Below are 8151 nucleotides of genomic sequence, written 5' to 3' on the forward strand. Positions count from 1 at the left end.
GTTTTCATTTCTCTTGGGTAAATACCTAGGAGTAGAATTGCTGGGTCATATGGTAACTACATTTGACATTTTAAAGAACTACCAAACTATGTTCCAAAGTGGCTGCACTGAGCCACGATGGAGAACAGTGTGGAGGTTCCTTAAACTAAAAATAGAGTCACCATATGATCCCGCAATCCCACTCCTGGGCACATATCCAGACAAAACTATAATTCAAAAAGATACATGCACCCCAACATTCCTACATATACATATACACACACACACACATATACACACAATGGAATATTACTCAGCCAAAAAAAGAATGAAATGATGCCATCTGCAGCAACATGGTTGGACCTAGAGATTATCATATTAAGCAAAGTAAGTCAGAAAAAGGAAGACAAATACCATATGACATCACTAATATGTGGAATCTGAAATATGACACAAATGAACCTATCTACGAAACAGAAACAGACTCACAGACGTAGAAAACAGACTGGTGGTTGCCAAGTGGGAGGGAGGGAGGGGGAGGGAAGAACTGGGAGTTTGGGATGAGCAGATGTAAGCTATTATCCATAGGATGGATAAACGACAAGGTCCTCCTGTAGAGCACAGGGAACTGTATTCAATATCCTGTGACAAATGATAATGGAAAAGAATATGAAAAAGAATTTTGTATGTGTATAACTGAATCACTTTGCTGTACAGCAGAAATTAACACAACATTGTAAATCAACTATACTTCAAAAAAATTTTTTTAAAACAGCAGCTTCACTGATTTACACTCCCATCAGCATTGTACGAGCGTTCCAAGTTCTCCACATCCTGGACAGTACTTGTTATTACATGTCTTTTTGTTTATAGCCGTCCTAGTAGAGGTGAAGTGGCATCTCACTGTGGCTTTGATTTGCATTTCTCTGATGACTAATGATGTCTAGCATCTCTTCATGTGTTTATTGGCCATTTGTATGTCTCCTTTGGAGAAATGTCTGTTCAAATCCTTTGTCCATGTTTTAATTGAATATTTGTCTCTTTATTATTGAGTTGTATGAGTTCTTTGTATATTCTGGATACCAGTTCCTTGGCATGTATGTTTTGCAAATATTTTCTCCCATTCTACAGTTATCTTTTCACTTTTTTTAATGGTGTCCTTTTTTTCTTTATATTTTTGGATGCATTGGGTCCTTGCCGCTGCACATGGGCTTTCTCTAGTTGTGGTGAACGGGGGCTACTCTTCATTGTAGCGCGCAGGCTTTTCACTACGGTGGCTTCTCATTGCCGAGCACGGGATCTAGGCGCATGGGTTCAGTAGTTGTGGCACACAGGCTCGGTAGTTGTGGCACACGGGCTTAGTTGCTCCGCAGCATGTGGGATCTTCCTGGACCAGGGCTCAAACCTGTGTCCCCTGCATTGGCAGGCGGACTCCCAACCACTGCGCCACCAGGGAAGTCCCTTGATGGCATCCTTTGAAGCACAAAAGTTTTCAATTTTGATGATGTCCAATTTATCTGTTTCTTTTGTTGCCTGTGCTTTAGGTGTCATACCTAAGAAATCATCACATAACCCAAGCGCACAAAGATCTACACCTTTATTTTCTTAGAGGAGCCTAGTAGTTTTAGCTCCTACATTCAAGTTACGATCCACTTGGAGTTCGTCTTCGTGAATGTATTTTGTGTATGGATCTCCATTTGTTGCAAAGACTGTTATTCCCCACCGAACTGTCTTTGTACCCTTGTAAAATATTAACCAACCATAAATGTGAGGGGTTATTTCTGGATTCTCTATTGCATTAATCTATGTCTATCCTTATGCCAATACCACACTGTCTTAATCACTGCAGCTTTGTAGTTAAGTTTTTATATCAGGCAGCATAAGTCTTCCAAATTTGTTCTTTCATGAAGATTATTTTGCCTATTCTGGGTCTCTTGCATTTCCATATGAATTTTAAGTTCAGCTTGTTAAAAAAAAAAAAAAAAGATCAGCTTGTTTATTTCTGCAAAAGCAACCTGGGATTTTGATAGGGATTGCACTGAATCTGTGGGCCAATCTGCAGAGTGCTGCTATCTTAACAACGTAATATTCCAATGTCTTTCCCTTTAAGATCTTCTTTAATTTCTTGCAACACTGTTTTGCAGTTCCCAGGATAAAGTCTTACACTTTTGTTAAATTTATTTCTACATGTTTGATTCTCTTTGATGCTGCTGTAGACAGAATTGCTTTCTTAATTTCATTTCAGATTGTTCACTGCTAACAGATATGAATACAGTAGATTTTTGTGTATTCATCTCATGTCCTGCCATATGCTGAACTGGCTTACTAGTTCTGATACTGTGTGGTGTGTGTGTGTGGAATGTGTGTGGTGTGTCTTCCCTAGGACCCTCCATCTACAAGATCGTGCAAAGTGAGACAATTTCACACCTTTTTTTCCAACCCAAATGCCTTTTCTTTCTTTTTCTTCCTTAACTGCCATGGTAAGAACCTCAGTGCAGTGTTGAATAGAAGTTGTGAGGGACTTCCCTGGTGGCGCAGTGGTTGAGAGTCCGTCCGCCTGCCAATGCAGGGGACACGGGTTCGTGCCCCGGTCTGGGAAGATCCCACATGCCGCGGAGCGGCTGGGGCCATGAGCCATGGCCGCTGGGGCTGCACGTCCAGAGCCTGTGCTCCGCAATGGGAGAGGCCACAACAGTGAGAGGCCCACGTATCGCAAAAAAAAAAAAAAAAGAAGTTGTGAGAGTGGGAATTCTTCTCGTTCCTGATCTTCAGAGAGAGTGTTCAGTCTTTCTCCACCAAGTACAACGTTAGCTGCAGGCTTTTTGTCAGACTCAGCCCGCATGGTCGTTGGTTCTGGATTCTGTGGTGGGTAAGAGGCAGCCCGGCCGGGAGAGGCAGACTGTGATCCTGAGATGCTTACCGCTTGCCAGATGACTCCCAAAAAATCTCGTTCTGAAACTCGATTTCCTCATATAAAAATGGCAGAAAATAATACCTACTTTTCAAAACTGTTGTGAAAATTAAAAGAATAAATTTGATTGTGTCTGGCACGGAGATGATGTTTGATAACTGTGGTCGGATCTGAATCCAGGAGCCCCTTCGAAGGGCCTGAGTATCCTCGGCACAGCAGAGGGACCCCTACTGGACGTGAACCTTTTCCCAAACCCACAGGACGAGTGAGATGAATCATGAAACAAAAGAATCGACCGGGGCAGACGGTGCTGCATGTGCCACAGGTTCAGGGGGCCCCACAGACCAGGACGTCAGCTGGAGAGCCCATCCCAGGGGCCCTGAAGTCCAGGAAAAGGGGCTCGGACGGACTTACGTCCCCAGCAGGAATGGCCTGATCTGTTTAAAGAGCAACGACAGCTCCACGGAGAGCAGAGGGGGTGAGGCTGGGGCAGGGGGCCCGCAAGGGGTGAGGTCACAGTCCAGCCAGAGGTGATGTGGACCCAGACAGGGTAGGAACGCTGGGGACAGAGCAGGGAGAACAATGGGGAGGTATTCATTCATTCATTCATTCAACAAATAACTGATTGAGTGCTTCCCTGGTGGCACAGTGGTTAAGAATCCGCCTGCCAATGCAGGGGACACGGGTTCGAGCCCTGCTCCGGGAAGATCCCACATGCATGCCTCGGAGCTACTGAGCCCACATGCCGCAACTACTGAAGCCTGGGCGCCTAGAGCCCGTGCTCCACAACAAGAGAAGCCACCACAATGAGAAGCCTGCGCACCGCAACGAAGAGTAGCCCCCGCTCACCACAACTAGAGAAAGCCCGTGCACAGCAACGAAGACCCAACGCAGCCAAAAAAAAAAAACCCGATTGAACTCACATCCCACTTCCCCTGCGGGACTTACAAGCTGGATGTTAAATAACTGCACACAAATGAATGTAAAATTGTAACTGTGAGAAATGCACAAAGGAGAGACCCTTGCTGGTGTGAGTCTGTACTGGGGTGTATCTGACCTAATCTGGGAGAGCAGGAATGCTTTCCTGAGCCTCCAGGCAAAGAGGAAAGGAAGCAGCAGCACATGCAGAGGCCCAGGGGTGGGAGCAGCATGGAGAGCCCAGAGCCTGGAGGAAGCCCAGCATGGCCACACGGAGGGAGCACGGGTGGGGGTGAGCCCGCAGGACCAGGCACACAACCTTACAGCCACAACAAGGAGTCTAAGGATGCAGGTAATGTGTTCACATTTACATTTTGGAAATTTCCCTTAGACTGAAGTGAGTAAAAGAGGCTGGAAAGGAACCTGGCTCCAGAGGGAAGGGGAAAAGCGTCAAAAACAGCCAAAATGAATGTCTTGTCATCCCCAAGTTCTTATGAAAGATATGACAACGTTCCCGGGGGTTCGCGGCGGGGGTGGAGAGTTGACAGCTGCTGGAAGGGAGCAGGGGCCGCAGACCCGTGGATCCCAGGGCCTGGGGACACAGCTGCCTAGAGCAGGGGAATAACACACACCCTGAGAAGGCAGATGCCGGGCGGAGGCGGGGCGGGGGCAGCGCCGGCCCCGCCCAAAGCCTTGGGGTCCTCAGCCCCTCCTGCCCTCGCCGCCCGGCCGGAGCATCTGCAAACTCCCTCCTCCACTCACAACGTCCCCCAGTTCAGCCAAGAACAACAGCCACGTTCTGGAAGCTTCCACAGTCCTCCACTCAGCCTACTCCCCACACGGCAGCCGGCCTGATCCACGTGAAGTCCCCAGGGCTTCTGTTCACACTCAGAAAAAAGGCCCCGCTGGCCTGGGCCCGGCTCCTCCTCACTGCCTTCCCTCACCCCTGCTCTCTGCGTGGGCCACAGACTCACCCGGCAAACGCCGGCCCCCGGCCTGGACGCCCCCCGAAACCCCCTTGGCCTCGGAGGGGCCCCTCGTCCTCCCAGGTCCCTGCACCCTGTTTCTCTGTCTTGTTGTGAGACTCACCGGCGAAACACCAGCCCTGAAACTGCCCGGCTCCGACTGAGTGCCCGCGACCCCCAAACTCACGTGTGGATCTAAGGCTCAGTGTGACGGGGGGCGGGGCCTCGGGGTGACCCGGTCAGGGGGGTGGAGCCCCCACGGGTGGGTGGGCGGGGTTCGCGCCAAGAACCTGCTGGCCCCGCCCTCCACGAGGGCCCGGCTGAGGCGGGGAGTGGAGGGGGCCTCGCGGGCCGGCGGCCTCCATCTCAGGCCTAGTCGCCTGCACCCTCCTCTGTCCTCCCGCAGGAGAGACTTCACAAAACCCGCCCGCCCAGGCCAGGCGGCGACCCCTGCCCAGCCGAGGACCTTCTCCCGTTTGAAGGGGACCCTCTGACCCGTTCCTTCTCACGCTCACCTCCGGTTCCCCCCTCTGTCACGCCGGGCCCTGCCCCTCCCCCCACCGCGCGGCTCTCTGTGAGGAGAGGTCACCAGACCCTGCGGACACTTGCGTGCCTGTCGCACCGGACGGCCCGCGATGGCCACCCGACCGGCCCCGCACCCTGGTTTCGGCCACAACTCCGACTCCTCCGTTTGCCTCAAGCCCCTTCTCTGCCAGGCCTTGGTGACCCGGCGACCTTCCCCGCCCTCGGCCCCACACCCACCCTGCCCCCAAAGCAAGCTTCGAGAACGTGAATCTCATCCTGCCACCTTTAGACGCCGCCCTGGGGACCGCAGCTGCCCCTGAAGGCGGCCTTCAGGTCCGTCGTCTGTGTCCGGCGCCCTCGCCCCCATCTCCATCGCCACCCCCAGCGCCTCCGCCCGCCGTCGCTGAGTGGCTGCCTCTCTCCGCTCAGCTCAAACGGCCCCCCTTGCCCCGGCCCGAGACCCGGCCTCACCGCGCACACAGCCTGCCCGGCCGGCCGCTCCGCTGCGTGAACCACACCCGGCGCGGCTGCTTCCCGTGGACAACCGTCCCTGGAGCACGGCATGCGGGGCCCAGGCCGTGGCCTCTCTGGCGGCCTTCCCGCTGCAACAGAGCGGAATAGTTGCCACCGAGGTTGTGCGGCCGAGCCTGAGCTGTTTCCTCTCTGGCCCTCGGGGGAAGACTCTGCGACCCTGCCCTGGCAGGTGTCTCGCCGTCTGGCGCGCGACGGGCACTCGGCAGACGCGTGTGGGGCGGGCAGGAGCGAGCCAGAAGCACAGACCCTCGCGCCACAGGGCGGGCGGGGCTCGGCTGCCCCCACGGCCCCTGGGCGGGTCCAGGGGCGCCACCCCAGCACGGGGGCAACGGGCCCGGGGAGCCTGTCGTGACAGGGGGGTGGGCGTGCACCCCTGGGAGCAGCGGGGCTGGGCCATCCGAGCGTCCTGACCGGCGGGGCCTTAGGCTTGGTCCCGGCCGCGCGGGCTGTGGCCCCGCGTGGGGCTGGACGAGCTGCCGGCCCTTCCCCAGCACCGCGAGGCCTCCTTCACAGCCTTCAGGGTCCAGCTCAAACCGTAAAGAGAGAGAAGCAGCCCCAGCCCTTGCACACTGTGCCTCTGGCGCCTCTGAGGGGCAGAGGGTTCCCCGTCAGGAGCGGCAAGATGGGGTCAGCCCTACCCAGTGAGGAATGTTCAGGAAAGCACCAGCCATTTCTCCAGCAAAACACCGAGGCTTCACGTTCCCTCCGGATAAGCCTAAGGGGTGGGGGTTTCACCCCCGCTTATTCCACCAGAAGCTAAGGAAGCAAAGATGCTCGACCGCAGCTCTCAAGACCCCTGTGGGGAAGAGGCCCAGAGAGGTGAAGTAACCTGTCCAAGGGCACACAGCACGCGCTGCCGGGGGCGGCGCTGGACCCGCAGCCCCTGGAGCACAGCGGGAGGAGGGGAAGCGGTCCTCCCCGGGGTCTCAGGCCACAGTCCTGGGCACGGCTCCAGGGTTGAGGGTGATGGATGAAGCGTTTTCCCGCGCAGGAAGCGTTAAGCGTGAACTGGCGCATTAGCCAGCGATGCCCGCTGAGAGCGCATGCGCAGGAAAGGGGACGGGGTGGGGCCGGTGAAGCCTCGGGTCACCTGCCACAGCGACCCCACTCCCCCAGCCACTCGGCGGGAGGGAGAGAGGGAGGGAGGAAATGGGGCCGCTCACCCCGAGGCAGGTGGTTAGGACCGCGCTCCGCAAAACGAGGCCCTGAGACCCCGAGATCCGAGGGTGGGGCCAGGGGAAGTGCGGGCCCAAGGCCGGGTGTTGGAAGGAAAATAAGCCCCCGAGGCTGTGCCGGCCTGGACCTGTCCTCACCTGCCCTCCTGGGGCTGGGGTGGGGGGGGCGCGGCATCACCCCCTCCCGGGACGAGGCTGTTCCGCTCAGACAGCTGACTGATCTGCCCCACGGGTCAGCGTGAAGGTTGGGCCTCAATCCGCCACGGCCTAAGCCTCGGGGCCCCCCACCTCCGCGGCAGGAACAGGGCCCCATCCGTCTGTCTGTCCGTCCAGTCCATCTCTCCAGGGTGGCCACTCGGCTCTCTGACCGTCTATCCCAGGCCCTCGGACCCTGCATCTCCCCCGGGAGTCGGTCCCACGAGGGGCCGCAGCCCCGCTCACCGCCCTGACCCCACACGGAACCTCTCCCGAGTGTCCTCGAGCGAAAGCAAAGGGACGGTCGCCTCGGCCAGACCCCCAAGGGGCCCAGGCCCTGGATCCGGATCAGAGGGAGGCGCCCATCTCCCCCTCCCCCTCCCCTCGCGCTGACGCCCACCTGCTGCTTCTGGACCCCTCTGCGTGCTCCCAGAGGAGCACGACCCCTAAATGGAGCCTGACCCCATGTGGGAGACGAGAAAGTCCTACCCCCACGCCCCTGCCAAGGGCACAGGTGCCCACACCCCGACACCCCCCACCCCCACGCACACACACACCCCACGCACTCAGGCCCGGCTTCCATCGATACGGATAACAGAGAACTGAGGAGATTCCACCTTTGCCGACGCTGTATTTGCAAAAGACAAAGGAATGAGATGGAAACAGGTTAACCAGCAAGATGCGTCTCGCTGAAGCCAGCGGCTAAGAAGATCGATACTTAAGAATAAGTTTGTCTTTATTTTTCTGGACCCGTGCTTCAGGCCAACATTTGGTACTAGGAGGTGGAGACTAAAGTTTGAATGAATTGATTTTCTAGCTCATTGTGAAACTAAATTGCCCATGTCTGTGAGTTCCTCGCGTGCCTGCCTGGGGCCAGGCCCCCGCCCGCGTGGACACGCAGAGCACGCTCTGCACCGGCCCCAGGGCCCCAGCCTGGGGAGGTCCCTCC

Source organism: Mesoplodon densirostris, chromosome 2, assembly GCF_025265405.1.
Source record: "Mesoplodon densirostris isolate mMesDen1 chromosome 2, mMesDen1 primary haplotype, whole genome shotgun sequence".
Lineage (NCBI taxonomy): Eukaryota > Metazoa > Chordata > Mammalia > Artiodactyla > Ziphiidae > Mesoplodon > Mesoplodon densirostris.